This window comes from Papio anubis, chromosome 6 (genome assembly GCF_008728515.1).
Source record: "Papio anubis isolate 15944 chromosome 6, Panubis1.0, whole genome shotgun sequence".
Classification (NCBI taxonomy): Eukaryota; Metazoa; Chordata; class Mammalia; order Primates; family Cercopithecidae; genus Papio; species Papio anubis.
Window position 1 is genome coordinate 163,406,799 of NC_044981.1, and position 24,812 is coordinate 163,431,610.

Genomic DNA, 24,812 nt, shown 5'->3' on the forward strand with positions numbered 1-24,812 from the left:
GGCAGAAACATAACAAAAAAGAGAATTTTAGACCAATATCCCTGATGAACATTGATGCAAAAATCCTCAATAAAATACTGGCAAACCAAATCCAGCAGCACATCAAAACTCTTATCCACCACAACCAAATTGGCTTCATCCCTGGGATGCAAGGCTGGTGCAACATACACAAGTCAGTAAATGTAATCCAGCATATAAACAGAACCAAAGACAAAAACCACTTGATTATCTCAATAGATGCTGAAAAGGCCTGACAAAATTCAACAGTCCTTCATGCTAAAAACTCTCAATAAACTAGGTATTGATGGGACATCTCAAAATAATAAGAGCTATTTATGACAAACCCACAGCCAATATCATACTGAATGGGCAAAAACTGGAAGCATTCCCTTTGAAAACTGGCACAAGACAGGGATGCCCTCTCTCACTACTCCTATTCAACATAGTGTTGGAAGTTCTGGCCAGGGCAATCAGGCAGGAGAAAGAAATAAAGGGTATTCAGTTAGGAAAAGAGGAAGTCAAATTGTCCCTGTTTGCAGATGACATGATTGTATATTTAGAAAACCCCATCATCTCAGCCCAAAATCTCCTTTAGCTGATAAGCAACTTCAGCAAAGTCTCAGGATACAAAATCAATGTGCAAAAATCACAAGCATTCCTCTATACCAGTAACAGACAAACAGCCAAATCATGAGTGAACTCCCATTCACAATTGCTTCAAAGAGAATAAAATACCTAGGAATCCAACTTACAAGGGATGTGAAGAGGAGAACTACAAACCACTGCTCAGTGAAATAAAAGAGAACACAAACAAATGAAAGAACATTCTATGCTGATGGATAGGAAGAATCAATATCGTGAAAATGGCCATACTGTCCAAGGTAATTTATAGATTCAATGCCATCCCCCATCAAGCTACTAATGACTTTCTTCACAGAATGGGAAAAAACTACCTTAAAGTTCATATGGAACCAAAAAAGAGCCTGTGTTGCCAAGACAATTCTAAGCAAAAAGAACAAAGCTGGAGGCACCATGCTACCTGACTTCAAACTATACTATAAGGCTACGGTAACCAAAACAGCATGGTACTGGTACCAAAACAGATATAGACCAATGGAACAGAACAGATTCCTCAGAATACCATACATCTACAGCCATCTGATCTTTGACAAACCTGACAAAAACAAGAAATGGGGAAAGGATTCCCTATTTAATAAACCGTGCTGGGAAAACTGGCTAGCCATATGTAGAAAGCTGAAACTGGATCCCTTCCTTATACCTTATATACAAAAATTAATTCAAGATGGATTAGAGACTTAAATGTTAGATATAAAAACCATGAAAACCTAGGCAATACCATTCAGGACATAGGCATGGGCAAGGACTTTATGACTAAAACACCAAAAGCAATGGCAACAAAAGTCAAAATTGAAAACTTGACAAATGGGATGTAATTAAGCTAAAGAGCTTCTGTGCAGCAAAAGAAACTACCATCAGAGTGAACAGGCAACCTACAGAATGGGAGAAAGTGTTTACAATCTACCCATCTGACAAAGGGCTAATATCAAGAATCCACAGAGAACATAAATTTACAAGAAAAAAAATCAAACAACCCCATCAAAAAGTGGGCAAAGGATATGAACAGACACTTCTCACAAGATGACATTTATGCAGCCAACAGACACATGAAAAAATGCTCATCATCACTGGCTGGAGAAATGCAAATCAAAACCACAGTGAGATACCATCTCACACCAGTTAGAATGGCAATCATTAAAAAGTCAGGAAACAACAGGTGCTGGAGACAATGTGGAGAAATAGGAACACTTTTACACTGTTGGTGGGACTGTGAACCACTTCATCCATTGTGGAAGACAGTGTGGAGATTCACTCAAGAATCTAGAACTAGAAATACCATTTGACCCAGCCATCCCATTACTAGGTATATACCCACAGGATTACAAATCATGCTGCTATAGACACATGCACACGTATGTTTATTGCACAACAGCAAAGACTTGGAATCAACCCAAATGTCCATCAGTGACAGACTGGATTAAGAAAATGTGGCACATATACACCATGGAATACTATGCAGCCATGAAAAAGGATGAGTTCGTGTCCTTTGTAGGGACATGGGTGAAGCTGGAAACCATCATTCTGAACAAATTATGACAAGGACAGAAAACCAAACACTGCATGTTCTCACTCATAGGTGGGAACTGAACAATCAGAACACTTGGACACAGGGTGGGGAACATCACACACCACGGCCTGTCGTAGGGTGGGAGCAGGGAGAAGGGATAGCATTAGGAGATATATATAATGTAAATGACGAGTTAGTGGGTGCAGCACACCAACATGGCACATGTGTACATATGTAACAAACCTGCACATTGTGCACACGTACCCTAGAACTTAAAAATAAATTTAACTGAGATCCCTATGTTCTACTTGCCAACGAACACCCTCCAGAAAAAGAATTAGTCCTAAAATTAAAAATTAAAAAAGGGCTACCCTCTTGGGGTCCCCCCCACCTTTGTATGGGAGCTCTGTTTTCACTCTATTAAATCTTGCAGCTGCACTCCTCCGGTCCGTGTTTGTGTCCGCTCAAGCTGAGTTTTCACTCGCTGTCCACCACTGCTGTTTGCTGCTGTCGCAGACCCGCCACTGACTTCCATCCCTCCAGATCCGGCAGGGTGTCTGCCGTGCTGCTGATCCAGCGAGGCACTCATTGCCTCTCCCAATGAGGCTAAAGGTTTGCCATTGTTCCTGCATGGCTAAGTGCCCAGGTTCGTCCTAATCGAGCTAAACACTAACCACTGAGTTCCATGGTTCTCTTCTGTGACCCACGGCTTCTAATAGAGCTGTAACACTCATCGCATGGCCCAAGATTCCATTCCTTGGAATCCGTGAGACCAAGAACCCCAGGTCAGAGAACATGTGGCTTGGCACCATCTTGGAAGTGGCCCACGACCATCTTGGGAGCTCTGTGAGCAAGGACCCCCTGGTAACATTTTGGTGACCATGAAGAGACCTCCAAAGTGATGAGTAATATTGGACCACTTTCACTTGCTATTCTGTCCTACCCTTCCTTAGGAATTGGAGGAAAATATCGGGCACCTGTCGGCCAGTTAAAAACTATTAGTGTGACCACCAAACTTAAGGGTCAGGTGTAAGGCTATCTGGGGAAGGGCTTTCTAACAACCCCAACCCTTCTGGGTTGGGGATGCTGGTCTGCCTGGAATCAGCTTCTGCTTTCAATTTTCTTGAAGCCGAGGGCTGACTAGAAACAGAAAGCTGTCATCCCAAACTCCCGGCATTAGCTGGTTGAGATCATGGTGCAGGAGAATTCAGCCCAGAGTGCATGTACCTTCTTCTCCCCGAGACTTAAAGCAAATTAAAATAGACCTAGGTAAATTCTCAGATAATCCCGATGGCTATATTGATGTTTCACGAGGGTCAGGACAATCCTTTGATCTGACATGGAGAGATATAACGTTACCGCTAGATCAGACACTAAGCCCAAATGAGAGAAGTGCCGCCATAACTGCAGCCCGAGAGTTTGGCGATCTCTGGTATCTCAGTCAGGTCAATGATAGGATGACAACAGAGGAAAGAGAACGATTCCCCACAGGCCAGCAGGCAGTTCCCAGTGTAGACCCTCATTGGGACACAGAATTAGAACTTGGAGATTGGTGCCGCAGACATTTGCTAACTTGCGTGCTAGAAGGACAAACGAAACCAGGAAGAAGCCTATGAATTATTCAGTGATGTCCACTATAACACAGAGAAAGGAAGAAAATCCTACTGCCTTTCTGGAGAGACAAAGGGAGGCATTGAGGAAGCACACCTCCCTGTCACCTGACTCTACTGAAGGCCAACTAATCCTAAAGGATAGGTCTGTCACTCAGTCAGCTGCAGACAGAAATAAAACTTCAAAAGTCCGCCTTAGGCCCAGAGCAAAACTTAGAAACCCTATTGAACTTGGCAACCTCGCTTTTTTATAATAGAGATCAGGAGGAGGAGTCGGAACAGGACAAATGGGATTTTAAAAGGCCACTGCTTTAGTCATGGCCCTCAGGCAAGTGGACTTTGGAGGCTCTGGAAAAGGAAAAGCTGGGCAAATCAAATGCCTAATAGGGCTTGCTTCCAGTGCTGTCTACAAGGACACATTAAAAAAGATTGTCCAAGTAGAAATAAGTCGTCCCCTTGTCCATGCCCCTTATGTCAAGGGAATACACTAGAAGGAATACACTAGAGAAGGAACACCCGTTTGTTGTCCCCTGCTTGAAGGAATTAATCCTGAAGTCTGGGCAACAGAAGGACAGTATGGACGAGCAAAAAATGCCTGTCCTGTTCAAGTTAAACTAAAGGATTCCGCCTCCTTTCCCTACCAAAGGCAGTACCCCCTCAGACCCGAGGCCCAACAAGGACTCCTAAAGATTGTTAAGGACCTAAAAGCCCAAGGCTTAGTAAAACCATGCAATAACCCCTGCAATACTCCAATTTTACGAGTACAGAAACCCAGCAGACAGTGGAGGTTAGTGCAAGATCTCAGGATTATCAATGAGGCCATTGTCCCTCTATACCCAGCTGTACCCAACCCTTATACTCTGCTTTCCCAAATACCAGAGGAAGCAGAGTGGTTTACAGTCCCGGACTTTAAGGATGCTTTTTTTTTCTGCATCCCTGTACATCCTGACTCTCAATTCTTGTCTGTGAAGATCCTTCAAATCCAACCTCTCAACTCACCTGGACTGTTTTATCCTAAGGGTTCGGGGATAGCTGCCATCTATTTGGCCAGGCATTAGCCCAAGACTTGAGCCAATTCTCATACCTGGACACTCTTGTCCTTCGGTACGTGGATGATTTACTTTTAGCCGCCTATTCAGAAACCTTGGGTCATCTAGTCACCCAAGCACTCTTAAATTTCCTCGCTACCTGTGGCTACAAGGTTTCCAAACCAAAGGCTCAGCTCTGCTCACAGCAGGTTAAATACTTAGGGCTAAAATTATCCAAATGCACCAGGGCCCTCAGTGAGGAACATATCCAGCTTATACTGGCTTATCCTCATCCCAAAACCCTAAAGTAAGAGGGTTCCTTGGCATAACAGGTTTCTGCCAAATGTAGATTCCCAGGTATGGCGAAATAGCCAGACCATTACATACACTAAGGAAACTCAGAAAGCCAATACCCATTTAGTAAGATGGACACCTGAACAGAAGCGGCTTTCTAGGCCCTAACCCAAGCCCCAGTGTTAAGCTTGCCAACAGTGCAAGATTTTTCTTTATGTCACAGAAAAAGCAGGAATAGCTCTAGGAGTCCTCACAGGTCCGAGGGACAAGCGTGCAACCCATGGCATACCCGAGTAAGGAAACTGATGTAGTGGCAAAGGGTTGGCCCCACTGTTTACGGGTAGTGGTGGCAGTAGCAGTCTTAGTATATGAAACAGTTAAATACTACAGAGAAGAGACCTTACTGTGTGGACATCTCATGATGTGAATGGCATACTCATTGCTAAAGAAGACTTGTGGTTGTTAGACAATCATTTACTTAAGTGTCAGGCTCTACTACTTGAAGGGCCACTGCTGCAACTGCACACTTGTGCAACTCTTAACCCAGCCACATTTCTTCCAGACAATGAAGAAAAGATAGAACATAACCGTCAACAGGTGATTCCTCAAACCTATGCTGCTCTAGGGGACCCTTTAGAGGTTCCCTTGACTGATCCTGACCTCAACTTGTATATTGATGGAAGTTCCTTTGTAGAAAAAGGACTTTGAAAAGCGGGGTATGCAGTGGTCAGTGATAATGGAATACTTGAAAGTAATCCCCCTCACTCCAGAAACTAGTGCTCAGCTGGCAGAATTAATAGCCCTCACTCGGGCACTAGAATTGGGAGAAGGAAAAAGGGTAAATATATATGGCCTCAAAGTATGCTTACCTAGTCCTCCCTCCATGCCCCTGCAGCAATACGGAGAGAAAAGAATTCCTAACTTCCGAGGGAACGCATATAAAACATCAGGAAGCCATTAGGAGATTATTATTGGCTGTACAGAAACCTAGAGGCGGCAGTCTCACACTGCCGGAGTCAGAAAACAAAGGGAAAGGAAATAGAAGGGAACCACCAAGCAGATATTAAAAGCCAAAAGAGCCACAAGGCAGGACCCTCCATTAGAAACACTTACAGAAGGACTCCTAGTATGGGGTAATCCCCTCCAGGAAATCAAGCCCCAGTACTCAGAAGAAACACAATGGGGAGCCTCACGAGGACATAGTTTCCTCCCCTCAGGATGGCTAGCCACCGAAGAAGGAAAAATACTTTTACCTGCAGCTAACCAATGAAATTACCTAAAACCCTTCACCAAACCTTTCACTTACACATTGATAACACCCATCAAATGGCCAAATCATTATTTACTGGACCAGGCCTTTTCAAAACTATCAAGCAGGGCCTGTAAACTGCCAAAGAAATAATCCCCTGCACTTTAGGCCATACATTTCAATCCCTGTATCATTAATCTCTTTTTTAAGTTCGTCTCTTCCAGAATCAAAGCCGTAAAACTACAAATAGTTCTTCAAATGGAACCCTAGATGCAGCCCATGACTAACATCTACTGTGGACCCCTGGACCAGCCTGCTAGCCCATGCTCTGATGTTAACGACATCGAAAGCACCCCTGCCAAGGAAATCTCAACTGCACAACCCCTACTACGCCCCAATTTGGCAGGAAGCAGTTAGAGTGGCAGTCAGCCAAACTCCCCAGCAGCACTTGGGTTTTCTTGTTGAGAGGGGGGACTGAGAGACAGGACTAGCTGGACTTCCTGGGCCAACTAAGAACCCCAAAGCCTAGCTGGGAAGATGACCGCTTCCACCTTTAAACATGGGACTTGCAACTTAGCTCACAGGAGGGATAACGCCAGGTGAACAGGCAGGGACAAAACGCTGCACACACAAGAAAAAGAATGCCAGGTAAACCCACACAGGAAGAGGAGTGCCAGAGGAAATCACACAGTAAAGAGAAGGCCGTGGGGATGCACAGGGGAGAATGCGGTGCAATCGCACAGGGGGGATAACGCTGTGTCAACGCACACACGGGGAAGAACGCCGTGGGAACACACAGTGAGGAGAACTCCGTGTGAACACACAGAGGGGAGAACGCCGGGTGAACGCACAGGTGGGAAGAATGCCGAGTGAACTCACAACGGGGAGAACTCCAGGTTAACACACAAGAGGGAGAACGCCACGCGAATGCTCAGAGGGGAGAACCCATGGTGAACGCACATGGGAGAGAACGCCACGGGAACACACGGAAGGGCGAACGCTTGGTGAACACACACAGGGCAGAACCCCTCTCGATCGCACAGGGTAGAGAACACCGGGTAAACACACTGGGGAAAACGCCGCGTGACCACACAGGGATGATAACGCCGCATCAACGCACACACTTGGGAGAACGCCAGCTGAACATACAGATGGGGAAACGTCGCGCGAACGCACTTGGGGGAGAATGCCACATGAACGCTCAAGGGGGTGAACACACAGTGGGGAGAACGCCTTGTGAACGCACAGTGGGGCGAACGTGTGTTCTTCGTGTGAACACACTGAGAGAAGAACGCCAGGCGAACGCACAGTGGTGAAAAACATCGCGTGAACGCACCCGGGGGATAACGCCGCATCAACGCACACGGGGAAGAACGCTGCGCGAATGCCCAGGGGGTAGAATGACACGCGAACGCACAGAGCGGAGAACGCGGCAAGAACGCACACAGGGCGGAGAACACCAGGGGAACGCACAAAGTAAAAAGAAGCCATGGGAACCCACAGGAGATACAAAACAAATGGAGGTGGGAGGGAGGGAATGCCGGGAGAACACACACGGAAGAGAACGCTGGGTGAACACATGCAGGGCAGAACGCCCCTGAACGCACAGGGTGGAGAACTGGTGAACGCACAGAGAATGGAGGACGCCGGCTGAACGGGCAAGGGAGAAGGCAAAGTGAACTCACAGAGGGGAGAACCCGCACGAACGCCCAGGTGGGAGAACGCCATGTGAACGCACAAAGAAAGTAGAACGCCGGCTGAACACACACACAGTGGGGAGAATGCCGGTTGAACGCACGGAGAGGAGACCGCCGGGGGAAAGCACAGAGAAGAGAAAGCTGGGTGAACGCACAGTGGGGAGAACGCCGCTTGAACTCACCGGGGGGATAACGCCGCGTCAACGCACACGGCGAGGGGAACGCTCTGAGAACACACGGTAGAGAACACTGCGCGAACGCACAGACGGGCGAACGCGGCGTAAACGCACATAGGTCGGAGGACGCTAGGGGAACGCACAGAGTAAGAGAACGCCGTGGGAACACACGGAAGGGGGCGGGGGAGAACGCCAGGAGAACACACAGGGAGGAGAACGCCGGGTGAACACACAGAGGGAAGAAAGCCAGGTGAACGCTCAAGAGGGAGAGCGCCACGCGAATGAACGGAGGGGAGAACGCCTGGTGACCGCCCAAAGAAAGGAGAACGTGGGGTGACCGCACAGGGGGAAGAACCCAAAGTAACGCACAGAGGGGAGAACGCCATGTGAACGCTCAAAGAAAGGAAAACGTCGGGTGAACGCACACAGGGGAAAGAATGCCACGTGAACACTCAAGGGAGAACGCCGCGGAAACACACAGAAGGGCGAGCGCCTGGTGAACGCACAGAGGGGAGAACGCAGCGCGATCACACAGGGTTGAGAACACCGGGTGAACACACAGAGGGGAGAACTCCGTGTGAACGCAAAGGGAGGAGAAAGCCTGGTGAACACACACCGGGAGAACGCCGGGTGAACGCACACAGCGGCCAGAAAGCCACGCGAACGCACAGGGGGAAGACCGCCTGGTGAATGTACAGGGGGAGGAGAGGGGAGAACGCCGGCGGACGCACAGCGGGGAAAAGGCCCAGTGAAGGCACAAAGGAAGGAGAACGCCAGGTAAAGGCACACAGAGGGAGGAACGTCAGTGGAAAGCGCACAGTAAAGAGAAGGCGGTGGGAACGAACGGAGGAAAGAACGCCGGGAGAACACACAGGGGGAAAACGCCGGGTCAAAGCACAAAGGGGAGAATGCCTGTTGAACGCACGGGGGTGGAGAAGGCCAGGTGAACGCACAGCGGAGACAACGCCGCGCCCACACACGGGGAAGTAACCCCGCGCTAACACACAAGGGGGAGGACTCCGCGCGAACGCACATGGGGAGAAAGCTGGGTGAACACACAGCTGGGAGAAAGCCTGGTGAATGCGCAGGGCGGGGGAAGAATGCCGCTCGAACGCACGGAGGAGAACGCCGGGTCAACAGGCGGAGAACGCTGCGTCAACACCCAAGGAAAATACAACCACACGAACACACGCGGGAGAACGCCGCGCGAACGCTCAGCGAGGAGAACACCTGGTGAACGCATGAAGGGAGAACGCCTGGTGAACCCAAAGGGTGGAGAATGCTGCGTAAACGCACAGGGCCGCGTGAAGGCACGGGGGAGGGGACGGGGAACGCCGTGTCAACACACAGAGGGGAGAACCCTGGATGAACACACGCGGGGGAGGACGCCGGGTAAACACATACAGAGGGGAGTATGCATGTGAACGCACTGGGGTGGAGAACGCTGCAAAAACACACAGGGGGAAGAATGCAGAGTGAACGCACACAGGGAGATGAACGCCAGGTGAGCACACACGGGAGAAAATGCCGCGTGAATACACTGGGGGGAGAACGCCGCACGAATGCACAGGTGGAAGAACGCCTGGTGAACACACGGGGGAGAAGGCCGCGCGAACGCACAGGGTGGAGAACGCCGGGTGAAAACACAGGAGGGAGAACGCTGCGCAACCCTCAGCGAGGAGAACGCCTGGTGTACGCACGAGAGGGAGAACGCTGCCCTAACACACAAGGGAAATAATGCCGCGCAAACACAGCGGGGAGAACACCTGGTGAAAGCATAGGATGGAGAACGCCGCGTGAACGCACACACGGGAAATAACGCCGCGCGAACACAGAGTAGGGAGAACGCCGGGTGAACGCACAAGGGAGAGAACGCCAAGTGAGCGCCAAAGGGACGAACGCTGCAGGAACGCACAGTGGGGAGAATGCCACTCCAATGCAGAAAGAAAGGAGAACGCCACGTGAACGCACACGGTGGGGGTGCGGGAGACGCTAGGAGAACGCACACAGTAAAGAGAATGCGGTGTGAACGCACGGGGGAGAGAACGCCACGTGAACACACAGGGGAGAAGGCCGCAGGAGCACACAGAAGGGAGAACGCCTGGTGAAGGCACAGAGGGGAGAAGGCCGCGGGTGGAGAATGCCATGTGAACGCACAAAGAAAGGAGAACCTCTGGTGAACGCACACAGGAGGAAGAATGCCAAGGGAACTCACAGAGTGAAGAGACCGCCGTGGAAACGCACAGGGGAGAGAACGCCTAGGGAAAGCACAGTGAGGAGAAAACCATGTGAACCCACAAAGGAGAACGCCAGGTGAACGCACACGCGGGAGAACGCTGGGCGATCACACAGGGTGGAGAACGCCGGGTAAATACACACTGGGGAAAGTGCCGCGGGATCGCAGCGAGGGGAGAACACAGGGTAGTTCTTCCATCATGCGGCTGCGCTGGAATCTCTGAGTCTACTCTGGTTTAGAAGGCTGCCTGATTCGCAAATTGTTCATTGCTCAAGTACATGCCTTTAAATTTAATTCAGCTGAAGTTTTTCTTTTCTCACGGCCCACCCATAGATGTGGCTCTGTCAGTGGTGCTGGCCAGTGGGGCATGGAGGAACGAGTGTCTTTCCCAGCACAGGCACTAGGAAGCGGCTGTGCCTTCTCCACACTCTTCTCCCTGACTCTTGGCTAGACCTCTAAACCCAGGGTTAGATTCAGGGGCCTGTGACCTCCAATGGGAAAACAATTACATCTTTATTTTTACTAACCTCTACCTCATATTTAGTAGTTCCGTGAGTTATGAGTGTAGGCAAAAAAGCACAGTAGCTTCATCAGGACTGGTGTTTTGCTGGCAGTACAAAACACATTTTCATATCCTATTCCTTGCTATCCTATGTTCTTTCTTTTATGTGTTAAAAAAATCTTATTCTGAGACCATTCATCAGGCCACTGGAAGGGGTTCATGGCACAAAAAAAGATGAAGCCCAGCAATAAGGTGAAAGGGAGATGACAGAGCCACTGGACCCGAGGAGCCTTGCACCCTGAGTCACCCCACGGAGCACTGACGAGCCTCGGGTCCTGATTCATTATGTGGGGTACTGCTGAAAAAGGGACATGAGTAAGAAATAAACTTCCAGTGCATGAAGCTAGTGAAGTGATGGGATGTGTTTATCACAGGGCTAGCATCATCCTAACCAGCATGGAGACATGCAGGGCTGTGAACGGGAGCCTAGATCTGAAATTAGACAAGCCTGGTCCAGGAGACCTCTTGCAGGCTGCAAAGCTGCTCTCTCATTTGCCTCCTCTGTATCTCAAAGGACCTGGGGTGGTGAAGGGAGTTCTGGGCCGACCTGAGTCAGCCTGAACAGGCCATTCCTTCAGCAGATTCCTCAAGCTCTGCCCTGGCCCCTTTCTTGGCCCACCCCAGCTTGCCCTCCAAGGGACATTAGCACTCTGACCCTCGTCTCCTCCTCCTGTTCAGGCCTTGCCACAACAGTGCAGCAACGCCCCTCGGCAAAGGGGTCTCGCCTGCTGTTCAGCAGCTCTCTTCCCACCACAATGATGGGCAGCCAGATCCGAACTGGAACTCCACCACATCCACAAGGAATGTGAACACCAGTAGAATCCAGATAGAAGAGTGACCAAGGCACAGTGGATGAGAACCGGAGCTTGGCTAGCAGGCAGGGGTTCAGCTGCTTCCTGACCTGTGCCCTGGCACCTCTCACCTGGCCGGGGCTTCTCAGGGAGTGACCACTGCGGAGCCTTTGAGACCCTGACATGTGTGGGCACATTTCTAAGCCTTCCTTGCATAGACTCACTCCTCCCTAATGCTGTCCCATTTTCCAGACAGGATCTCACCCATCCCCCACTGCTGCCCCCACTGCTTTGGTTCAGCCCCTCAGCTGTGAATGGAGTTAGTTCCTCATATTAGATCTCCATAAGACTGTGGTGGGAGTCGGCATAGAGCAGGGAAAGCCTGGACTTTCTATCAGAAGGTCTTGTGGAGTAGTGCAGGCCATGGCACTTCCCGGCTCTGTGCATGGGGTGGGCCACCCCAACCCGGCTCCTCACACTTCACTATGTGCAGCAGCCTCCTGGGCCCTGTGAACATGCAGACTCTGAGCAGCAGGACTGCACAGGGCCCGCATGTGCATTTCTAAACAGCTCCCAGAGGACGCCAGTGCTGCGGGCCGAGGCCCACACTGGAGGAACACTGGCGAGTGGGCAGCTTTGGGTGGCCTTTAAAGTGGGTAGAAGCACACCTGCCCAACCTACCCCCATGGCTGCTGCAGGATCAGGAAACAGCACACTCCTAAGTGACTGGTCACCATGGTGACTTTTGGATTCCCACTGCCAGTTCCTGTGGAGTCAGAGAGATCTTAGCTCAGAAGTGCTGACAGCAGGGGCTGGCTGGCCACCGGCCGCATGGGAAGAGGAGAAAGGCAGCAGGAGTCACCTGAGGCAAATGAGCTAGTCAAGCCGCTGCTCTGCCTAACTTCCCTCCACGGCTCCTAACACAGGTGAAATTGGCTCAGAACAGCTCAGCATGTCCTACTGAGGGGCAGGAAGGATGCTGAGAAAATCCCAGGCAGCGGTCTCAGCTGGGATGTAATTTGAGGGTGAAAAAGGTGTGTTGCTTGCAGTCTCTTCCTTGCTCCTTGCAGATTATATTTGAAATGAATATCAGAGTCATGCAGCCACTGCCAACTAATTCCCAACTAAGAAGGTAAACACCAGCATCACCTGGGTCTTCTGATGTACCTGATTCTGCAGCTCAGAGGGAACCATGCAGCTGGCAAAAATGACAGCAAGGGCAGGACTATGACCCAATTAAAGGAATGTGAGTTAAAACATGGGGAACCAAACACCCAAATTCCAGCCTGATCCTAACTGGATGTAGGCATTAAACTCTTATGCTGTCATTCCCACCACTGAGTAGAAAGAGTGGCATGTGGCTTTGTATTATTGTAAATACAATTCTACTTTACTGGCCTTCAGCCTCCCTCCTTTTGCTCACAGCCTTGACTGCAGCCAACAGAGAGGGGCACAGCCTCCGGCACAGCCCAAGCGAGCTGGGTTTCCATGGAGGCGCAAACGGGCTCCATGTCTCCTGCACACTCACATGGCTTCTGCGAAGCCTTGCGTGGAATCCACAGCAGAGGTGCAAGGAGATCCAGGGGTCTTGACCTCCTGAGATTATTTGGGGCAGCAGGGGTGGGGGGTTGTATAGAGATATTTACGTTTTTTCCATTCTGGAAACCACACAGAGACAGTGGGAGGGGGAGATTCTCTGGTCAAGATATGAAATAGAATGGAGAAGCAGAGAGAAGAGGGATGAGGAAGCTGCGTGGTACCAGGTCTCCCTGAAGAGGGATGGGGAAGCTGGGTGGTACCGGGTCTCCCTGAAGAGGGATGGGGCTGGGTGGTACCGGGTCTCCCTGAAGAGGGATGGAGGGGCTGGGTGGTTCTGGGGTTCATCTGAAGAGTGGGGATGGGGACTGGTGATACTAGGTCTCCTGAAGAGGGATGTGCTGGTGGTACCGTCTCCTGAAGAGGGATGGAGGGGCTGGGTGGTTCTAACTCCCTGGAAGAGGGATGTGGCTGGTGACTGGCTCCCTGAAGAGGGATGTGTGGAAGCTGGGTGGAAACAACCCCTGAAGAGGGATGGGGCTGGGTGGCACCGGTCTCCTGGAAGAGGTGGGATGGAGGCTGGGTGGTTCTGGGGTCTCCCCTGAAGAGGGGATGCGGAAGCTGGGTGGTACTAGGTCTCCCTGAAGAGGGATGCAGAGGCTGGGTGGTACTAGGTCTCCTGAAGAGGGATGGGAAGCTGGGTGGTACCGGCCTCCTGAAGAGGGATGAAGCTGGTGGTACCGGGTCTCCCTGAAGAGGGATGGAGGGGCTGGGTGGTTCTGGGTCTCCCTGAAGAGGGATGTGGAAGCTGGGTGGTACCGGGTCTCCCTGAAGAGGGATGTGGAAGCTGGGTGGTACCAGGTCTCCCTGAAGAGGGATGGGGTTGGGTGGTACTAGGTCTCCCTGAAGAGGGATGGAGGGGCTAGTGGATACTAGGTCTCCCTGAAGAGGGATGGGGTTGGTGGTACCGGCTCCCCTGAAGAGGGATGAGGGCTGGGTGGTCTGGCATCTGAAGAGGGATGGAGGGGCTGGGTGATACTAGGTCTCCCTGAAGAGGGATGGGGTTGTACCGGGTCTCCTGGAAGAGGGATGAGGGGCTGGGTGGTTCCGGGTATCTGAAGAGGGATGGGGGGCTGGGTTGTGCCAGGTCTGGAGGGGCTGGGTGGTGCTGGGTTTACCTGAAGAAGGATGGGGGGACTGGGTGGTGCCAGGCCTACCTGAAGAGGGATGGGGGAGCTGGGTGGTGCTGGGTCTCCCTGTGCTCCACACAGCGCCTGTGCTCACGGCACTGTGTGCATCCCCTTCGAGAGCCATGGGAGGCGTGTGTCCTCTCTGAAAGGCAGGAAGCAGCAGGGACCACATTCCTCCCATTGGGTATTCCCAACCCCTGGCTCACTGCTCCTCCCCCAGAGCAGGAACTCTGCAAATAGTTGCTGAATAAACAAGTGAGCCAATGAATGAAATAAAGGTGAGACTCAATGGGAAATGCAAGAGTTGCCAGGAACAGCAGGAGGACCACACTCCTGGGAGATCTCCCACGCCATGAGTTATACCACCACATACCCACACACATGCTGCCCGCACCGTGGAAGCACAGCACAACTCTGTGTATGGAGCACACACTCGGCCAGAACACAACTCCATGTGTGGGAGCACACTGCCTTCCAGAGGACAGCTCCGTGTGTGGGAACACACACCCCTCCGGAGCACAACTCCATGTGTAGAGCACTCACCCCTCCGGAGCTCCTGCACTTTTCCCTTTAGGACATATAGGGAATTTCCATCCAGGAACCAGCTAGGACTCCCAGGATCTCTTCGGGCCTTTCCCACTGCCTTCCCATCATCCCCAGCAGAACACCCGTGGCCCTGCAGCCCCGCAGCCTGCAGTCACACTCTGTCCTCCCACTCAGTAGCGCAAGGGACAAATGCCAAATTTCTGCAGCGGGCCTTTGTTCCCGCCGGCACCGGGCTGTGTTTGCCTTTTCGTGCCTCACGTGCTTTCAGGCCTGAGTCCTCTGGCTTCTTTCCCCACTCTCTCTCCTCTGACCACCAGTTCCCTGCCCCTAAGCAATTGCTGCAGGTTTTGCCAATGCTTCTTCCTTCTCCACTTCCTGCACCTTAGCATATTCCTTGAGGCCTTGAACCCCTTTCCTACGCTGCCCACTCCTGTTCACAAGTTGCACTGCCACCCCACCATCTCCACCCGCCGCTGCTGCATGCCCCGGTCATTACCCGCTGATGTCATTGCTGCCACCGTCCACCCACCCTGAAGGCCCAACCCACTCTCCCCACCAACTCCTCGATGCCAGCTCACCTCACCTCCCTGCCCAGCCCCGCTCTCCCCACCAATTCCTCCTGCCAGCTTAGCTCCCTGAGCAGCAGGCTTCAGCAGACACAGGGCTGACTTCCACATAGTGGTGAATTCATGAAATGGGGCCCTGTTCGTGCTTCTCTTGCTCTCTTACCACCTGGATTAGATGAAAATCTGCCTGAATGTCTTTATTACTGGCTAGTGAATCCTAATACACTGGCTTTCTGAGTATATCTTAATTTAATCCATCTTGCATTTTGCCAATCATTCCTCACAGTCAACCTTCGAATCAAGGTGGATATCTTTCTTAAGCTAAAACATGTAGAATAAGAGCCACTTTTATTCGGGAATTTTCTGAATGTTCCTCTACACTGAGGACCCCCACTCTGTCCCCTAACCCACACTCCAGGGCAAGACACCAGTTCCTTTCTCCCCACTCTCAATGGCTTTCTCAGCTGTCAGACACTAGGTAAGCAGCATCCTCAACTGCTCATCAGCAATGGACTGAATATTATTAATTTAAAAATAGCCCTTGAATATTATTGATTCATGTGGTTTTTCTATGAAGTACAAAACTTAGCTGCATTGTGCTCATCTGGGATTTCCTCTGTTTCATTTTGGCCCAGCATATCTCCCATGCAGAGCACAAGAGAAACCCTCGTAAGATAATGAAGGCAAGAGGATGGGGACTGGGCAGTGTTGGTGCCTGCTTTTGTGTCTGTCCTTGGTTCAACAAGCAGTTTATGGAAGATGCGACAGTCAGGGAGAGCTGGCTGGGGCCGGAGGCCTAGGTCTGAGTGTCTGCCTAGCCATGGACCTGTGGAACCTCAGGCATGTGGCAGATTCTCCAATGACTCACAAAGCAATCAGTGTCTGCTCACTGGGATCTTATTTGGGGTGAAACCAACATAAGATGGCATGCACACAGCAGAAGTGCCATGTACTAAACACCCATCATGCCACATTTCTGCTTCCTCTGTCTCCTATTCAAGGGCCTTCTATGGTAAGCCTTAGGGGAGAAAAGCAAACACTCTGCAATATCACATCCACCATAGAAACTCTGAGTGGAGATTGCTCTGTGAGACGACACCGGGGAAGTAGGATGCTGAATACAAGATTCCGTCCTCATCCATGGGCACAGAACTTTATCAGGACCTGGGCAAATAGCTATAGCTTTGCACAGCATCGCGTGAGCTCTTTGAAGCACAAATGTTAGTGCAGCAATGTGATTTCTCTCTCCTGCGCCCAAGGACATTCTCTCATGCCTGGCGGTTGCAGAGGGAACATTGCCTGCTCACTTAGCCTTTCCCTTGAACTGTTTCCTCCCTCCCCTGGTTGACAAGCTCTGCTCTGCTCTGCTCTGCTCTGCTCAGCTCAGCTCAGCTGCTTGCAGTGCGGCTTCTGGAGGCTCCCAGCAGACGCCTTCCCTCCTGCCAGGGCAGACACGTTCCACAGAAGTGCCCCTGTTCTCCCTGCCACAGCCAGCATGGGAAGCAGGAGAGAGAAGAAAACAAATTGTTGTGAAAAGATGTTATCACAGCATCACAAAAATATGGGATAAACGGAACTAGAAATAGCACTGTAGGTCAACAGAGGAGGGGACCCGTCAGTCCCACAGCACGCCAGGAACAAAGCCTCTCAGGATGAATGCTGCAGCCTTGGAGGCCAGCCTTAGGCAGATAATACCCAGGGCAGCCTCCTGTCTTAACTCTGCGCTGAGAATCAGGCTCTTCCCCGTCCTCCACAGGGACTCACACAGCAGATGACAGGGATGCAATGGTCTGTGCATTAGCTGTTAGAGCACAACACACATCCTCCTCTCTTTGGTCTTGTGCTTGCATTTAACTTCTTTGGTGAGAATTTTAATACATAAATGTGCACATGAATAGAGTTTACAGATTGTAAAAATGAAAACATATAATGCTTTGAAGTGTGGTAATTTCCTTCCCTCTTTCTTCCCTTCCTCCCTTCTTCGTTCTAGGGTGTTAGGCCCCAGTGGAGTGAGGAACTGACAATGGAGGATGGCAGAGGCCCAGCAGGGCATGTCAGCACTGAGGGGAAGGTGTCACCCCCATCTGCAGGGTGAATAGCAGCACAGCTTGGTAACACACACATAGATTGATAAAATAAGTAAAGACAATGGGAGCCAGGTTTATCAATATTAGAGAAAGTTACAAATATGGACAGAAAAAAAAACTAGAATGATCTCTGCAGTATTAGGCTAGAATTAAAAGCATTGGTATGAACCCATGGCTTGCAGTATATGTGGATCAATGCAGATATGAATGCAGACATCCATGTGTGTGGAGAGCAGTACTTCTCTCCTGGGAGGTATGGCTGGCTCCAGCTTTGGGAAGCATATGAGCTAGAAAGCACTGTACTGCCCAAGAGTAAAGAAAGGCTCAAACAATGGCCTGGAGGTGAGAAGATGACCCAGACACCAGGTTGAGGGTCTCTCACTGGCCAAATGAGACCTTTTTAAGCCATAATGAAAGCAATGGGTTTTAACTCACAGAATGAAACAGGAATCCTTAACTTCCTTAACTTCATATCAACTTAAATTCATAAATCAGCAATGGAACATTTACATAACTTCTGAGTCCTATTAATTACAAAGAAGAAATGCAAACCTAACAGTGGAGAAGCTGACGGACCCAGCCCCAGTGAGTCTTGTGAGGATCACACACCATCTAACAGGATGCCACAAGGAGAAGCCCCACTGCTCACCCCAGAAGCGTGCCCCGAGGAAACACCAGGCAAAGCTAAGCTGAGAACAGTTTACAGAATAACCGCCTGCATCTTCACAAAAGTCAAGAAACCCCAGGGAGCGTTCCAGACTGCAGGAGACCATGGGACCCAACAACCAAACACCTGTGCATCCTGGGTGGATGCTTTTGCTCGAAAGGAAATTGTTGAGACAATTGGTGACAGTGAAATGAGGCCTATGGATGGGGTGACAGAGATGTGTCAGGGCCCATTTCTTGATCCAGGTGGTTATGTTGTGAGGTGTAAGAGAACATCCTCTATAGAAAACGTGCCCTAAGTATCTAGGGGTGATGTGCGTCATATCAACAACTTGTTCTCAAATGTTTCAGGGGGAAAACAATTATTGGCACCATTCTTGCAAATTTCTTGTAAACTTAAATCTTTTTAAAAGAAAAAGAAATACGGAATCAGGTGTCCAAACATCTAGGGAAAGGCTTCACTTGACTAAGGGATGGGGCTGGGAGCGAGGCCTACTTGTCACAATACCCTTTGGTTCTGAATTTTGACTGTTTCCACCGATTCTGTTCACGTTGGTAGTGAAATCTGTGTCTGTGCATACTTGTTCTTTCCTGGGAATGGAAGCCATCCAGGAAGCCCTGCATGAAACCATATGTTATTTCTTCATCTTCCCCCCAAAAGGAGAACACCAGGAACAGCTCAGAGAGAGCCCAGGGAGGTCAGGTGTGTGGGCGCCTGCGTGCACCGAACAGACGATGTTGACTCACAGTGGATAGATTAGTCAGGGTTCTCCAGAGAAACAGAACCAATAGGATGTGTGTGTGGAGGGAGATCAATCTATTTTAAGGAATTGGCTCATGTGATTACTAAGGCTGGCAAGTCCAAAATCTGTAGTTAAGCCCAAAGGCTGTGTGCTGGAGAATTCTCTCTTGTTCGGGGGAGGTGAGTCTTGTTGTATTCAGGCCTCCGTTGACAGGATGAGCCCATCCACATTAGGGAGGGCTGTCTGCTCCACTCAACTCCACTTACTTGAGTGCTCATCTCATCCAAGAGCATCCTCACAGAAACAGGCAGAATAATGTCAACCAAATATCTGGGCACCCTGAACCCAGCCAAGTTGATGCATGAAATTAGCCACTATGTTGAACAGAAAATCTGAAAGAAAGTAGAACAATTTTTCAATTTTTCTGGGCTATATTTTTATGTTATAATTTCATTATTTTAATGCAAATGTGTTAAACTGCCTAAACTTCACAGATATGGCCAAATGTAAATGCAATTATATGTTCCCAACATCCATGTCACCACTTCCTGCATTACCATGTATCAGAAATTGTCTACTGACTCACAGCAGCAGAAAAGATAACACAAAAGAAGCAACTCGCCTGACCTCAGTGTAAAAATTAGCAACCAGTCTGTTGACATTAAAATAAGTAGAAGACATACCACATTCTTAAGAGATTGACCAACCCTTTCTTAGAAAGATTGCTAACTAGAGAAACTCACTGATAAAGGAACAGGTATCCCATCCGACAGGAAAATACAAAAGTGATCATGAAAGAGCAAGGTGAACTTCATAACACACCCTGGTTCTGCCGTCCGTGTGTTGATAACCCATTGTTTCTACTCCTCTGCACATCTGATTTTGATCACCACACTGTATGCCAGGGGCGGAGAGAAGTGACAGCATCACCAGCAACAACATTCAGAGAAGAGGGAAGAGCTCCTAATTTTATATTGAACAAGTCATAGTGCCTGAGTAAAAACAAGTTGCCATCCACCTCCTGGTGATCATCTTAGAAAGTCATCATCCATATTTTCCTTCCTTCCTTCCTTCCTTCCTTCCTTCCTTCCTTCCTTCCTTCCTTCCTTCCTTCCTTCCTTCCTTCCTTCCTTCCTTCCTTCCTTCCTTCCTTCCTTCCTTCCTTCCTTCCTTCTCTCCCTCTCTCTCGACTCCAGTCTCTGTCACCCAGACTGGAGTGCACTGGTGCGATCTCGGCTTACTGCAACCTCTGCCTCCCAGGTTCAAGTGATTCTCCTGCCTCAGCCTCCCAAGTAGCTGGGATTACAGGCACACACCACCATGCCTTGCTAATTTTTTTTGTATTTTGAGTAGAGACGGAGTTTCACCATGTTGGCCAGGCTGGTTTTGAACCTCTGGCCTCAAGTGATCTGCCCGCCTCAGCCTCCCAAAGTGCTAGGATTACAGGCGTGAGCCACCGTAACCGGCCCATCCATATTTTCCAATTTAGAAATATGGACTATTGATGAAAAAACTAATTCTCAACAACAGCAATGAGCAACGTGCAGCCCCCAACGATCTGTGGTGAAGAGAGATGAGATTCGGAGGAGTGGCTGAATTCCATACATGCTTTTCCAAACCCAATTCAATTTGTTGTTGGGTTTAGTTTCCCTTTATCAAAGATCCTGTCCATATCTGGTATAACTCAGATTTTAAAAATTGAACTTGAGACAAATAGGACACAATCAGGAAGCTATTTTGCTTAAAAGAAAGTCTCACATCATCTTCAGGGCTCTTATCCTCAGAACACAAACGCTTCAGGTGTTCAGCACAGAAGAAGTCTACTTTGTTCCAGTTTCATTTATCAGGACTCAGTAATGCAGGATGATATGCTGGTTCCATGCGGGATGTGCTTAGCAAACACCCATTACAAGTCCTGGTTGCCACCTGCCTGCTCTCTTGGAAGAACTATGGAGAAGAAGATGTCATTGTAAGCCCAATTTGCCCAATAAAAAAATTACTCGGTGATTGCATTCTTCACCAGTGAAGAGTCCCCAGAGAACAGCACAAGGACAGGAAGTAGAAGAATCCATATCTTCTTGCATTCTCAGCATCACTGTTCAATGTGTGCTGGCAGCTACACTCCCCATTCAAGATGAGCACAGAACAGAGCCCAGAGACATCACAGTCCTGCATGTTCAAATGTACATTTCTATATGTTACACCTTGCACATTCGGGGTGCTTTGTCTAAAGTCTAGGTTTAGAGAGCCACTCCGTCCCTCAAGGCTTGTGCCTGTCTCTGCTTTTCTGAGGGTCTACAGGTCCTATGTTGTTTGAAAAGGTGGTATGGTGACCTTGAAGTCCCTTACCTCACTGATACATGGCCCATGGGTTCCTACTTGTGTTCACCAAGCTGCAGCAAGGGTGACTCCTGCTGACCTCCATCTTCAGTTCGCCCAGGTCAGCCCTGCCTCTGTGAGTGCAGCTCTGCTGTAGAAGCCCTGCTCCACTGGTGCTCTCCCCAAACTCTCTTTTTCTTTGCATGAGCTAGGACCCAAAGGAGAGGATCATAAAAAGGCATTCAAGTTCACATCTCAAGCTTCAGTCTCAAACTCACAAAGAAAATTGGAGGATGCCAGCAACTAGCAGCTGTTTACAATGGCCTGGAATGAAATGACGTCTTCAATTCAATTCAGCAAGCAATCACACAGTACCAACTATTTGCGCAACACACTGACAGAGGCTGGCAAAAAGGCTGCATGATTTAAATGCACAGCCTGTTCATTCAGCATCATTGACTCCTTCCACAAAGATAAATCAAAATCTGTGTTGTGATTGGAAGTGTGCTCAACTAGTGATTTTAACAGTTCAAATGCTTTTTTAAAAATGCCACTTACCATCACTGTGTCACTAGACAAATTGTTTAACATGTCTATTTTTGATGCTTCATTAAAATGGCAAGGACTATACTTTGCAGAGCTGTTGTGACAATTAAATAGGAACATATATGTAAAATGCCCAGCATGTGCACTTTTGCACTTATTATATATTACAATTATGCATAAGATGGAAAATGACTTATTCTATTAGAATCTCCAGCTCTTAATAGTGCCTATAAGAAAGGGACCACTTGTCCTCATAAATCCTATATAGAAAAAAATGAAAGAGAAAATTATTTCAGAGACTTGGTTTTGGAGAAAGTTTCTTTGCATTACAAGGAAAATAAATGGGAACTTTCCCCCAGATGGATTGGAGTCCCGGCATGGCTCCTACCATTTTGTTTCACATGGAAGACAAGCTAAGAGAAAAGCCATAATATAAAGCAGGACAGAGCCCAGCGACCTGGGAAACAATTAACCTGGACCCCTGATCAAACTGTACCTTGTGAAAGTTTTCAGAATCAAAATGAAGTCACTTGTGTAAGATAACAAAAACGAAAACAGAACCCTGACAAATTGATCTGGGGAAGGATATGAAGAAGGGGTTCTCATGCTTGCATGCCTGGTAACAAAACTGTCACAAAAGGCTACTAAAACACAACCTTGCACAGAGCCATCACAAACTTACACAAAAAGTGCTTCTGTGAGGACATCTGCCCAGCAACTGCCTTTCCAGTCTCAGAATAGCATCATCTTTATTATTGATCCTTGTAGCCAAGGATAATTATCACAAAAACAATTATGTCATTCTCCTGCATTTTTCCTTTAAAAACCTTTGTCTTCTTTTAGTTCCCCAAATATGCCCATAGTTTACTATGGCACATGTATTCCCATTGCAATGTCCATCTTCAAATAAATATCATTTTTCTTTTTTTTTTTTGAGACTGAGTCTCGCTCTGTCCGCCAGGCTGGAGTTCAGTAGTGTGATCTCAACTCACTGAAAGCTCTGCCTCCCAGGCTCACGCCATTCTGCTGCCTCAGCCTCCTGAGTAGCTGGGACTACAGGTGCCCACCACCACACCCGGCTAATTTTCTGTATTTTTAATAGAGACAGGGTTTCACTGTGTTAGCCAGGATGGTCTCGATCTCCTGACCTTGTGATCCACCTGCCTCAGCCTGCCAAAGTGTGGAGATTACAGGCATGAGCCACTGCACCTGGCCATCATTTTTCTTTAGAGCGCCCATGTCTATGTGTTATTTAGGATGACATAAATGGTGTCAGAAGTGGGACCTTGAAAAAGACCATCAGAAAGCACCAGTGATTATTGGACCTGGTGTGGACTGCTCACTTGAGACTGCTGAATGCTCTGCTTCCAGAGATCACTTTCTCTGCCCTGGTGCACTTTCTCTCAGGACAAGCCTCCCTCTTTTTGGTAGAGAATTTTTTATATTATTCAGGATTTTGTTTGGTTACAAGGCTGTCTTAATAAAGGATCTTACATCCTTCCTGGAGATGATAAAAGACTTTCTGTCTTTTCTGGCAAGTCATTTCTAGTATAAAAACAAGAATCTTTCTGATTTGAGTGCCCTGGTTTCCACAGAATTTATATTCTATCTATGAGGTATGTATTTTCTGGTGAACTTATGTTTGTTCTATGCACCTAGTTGAATAATTTGTTTGATCATCATCCCTGGGTTAAAATGAACACTCTTGAGTATAGTCTGAGAGCAAAAAATAAACATTCTAAATGGCTAAAAGCCATCAGGGTGGTTGCTGCTGTCTAAAACATCAGTCCAAACTTCTGACAAGATTTATAGGATCTTGTTTTCTTCAGAGATTAACAAGAAATGGAATGGGATTCTCAAACATAAAGGCATGCTAAGTTTTCTGAGATATTATGGCTCATTCTTGTGCATGTTTTTTAACTGACTGCCCAATTACATCAAGGAAAATTCAGAGGCTGAAATGGTCTTTATTGAAACTTTCTAAAAACACCCCTGAAACTATAGAGTTAACATGTAGTGCCTTCTAAGTTCTCTAACTTTCTCTTTCAATTTTTTTCTGCCTACTTTGAATCTGCTGACTTTTCTACTGGTGTTCAGATAAAATTCACTGCTTATTGCATTCCAGCCAATATTTTTATAAAAGGTCCTAAAAGTCATTCAAATTAATAGCTTTACGAATAACAAGAGCTCAATGGTAACCAAGAAACTAGACCTACGGGTGAACTCTTTTAATGTAAATTTGGGCTTGCCTAACAATTGCTTAGGATATTAATAATTAATTGAAGGACTGGCTAATATAAAACTAAAAGAAGTAGATAAATGTTTATAAAGATATAAAGATTAGGCTTTCAAATAAAACAAGTCGAACTCCTGAGCTCAGAGGAATAAGACATTTCTATCTGGCATAAAAATTGCTTTGTCTGCCACATAGGGGTGAAGCCAAAACATAATCTACTGTAATGCTTCCCCACCCACAATGACTAGTCTAGCAAAACAGACCAGCAAAAAGGTAAATTGTTACTAAAATCCAAGGCCACTTGGAGATCTTCTTATATAATTTAGCTAAAATATAAACATTGAAAATTTAACCCTAACGTCATTTGAAACTGAAAAAAGGATTAAAAGAGGTGTTTTCATTCTTTTTAAAAACCAAACTGTTTTACTCAAAATTCTGGTCCACAGCTTTTATTATATTTACTTATCTGGGCAAACAAAGTGTAGTCATGTGAACAGGTCCCAATTTTGTCAGAAATACAATTTGGATCCAACTGTCTTTTATAAACTAATGAGTTTGCATGCTTTACAGTATTATGACTAAAATTCT

At 48.2% G+C, this 24,812-nt stretch overlaps 2 long non-coding RNA genes across 2 annotated transcripts; one reads left to right on the top strand and one right to left on the bottom strand.

Annotated features, from left to right (window-relative positions):
• The first annotated feature begins 7,888 nt into the window (after positions 1-7,888).
• On the top strand, positions 7,889-17,672 carry LOC116275396. Its single transcript, XR_004184479.1, has 3 exons — positions 7,889-10,567; positions 12,860-12,921; positions 17,618-17,672. It is a non-coding gene; the product is annotated as an uncharacterized LOC116275396 (long non-coding RNA).
• Positions 17,673-19,175: 1,503 nt separating this feature from the next.
• On the bottom strand, positions 19,176-22,956 carry LOC116275397. The gene is made up of 3 exons (XR_004184480.1): positions 21,473-22,956; positions 20,882-21,070; positions 19,176-19,515 (listed from the first exon to the last, which is right to left on the bottom strand). It is a non-coding gene; the product is annotated as an uncharacterized LOC116275397 (long non-coding RNA).
• Positions 22,957-24,812: the final 1,856 nt, after the last annotated feature.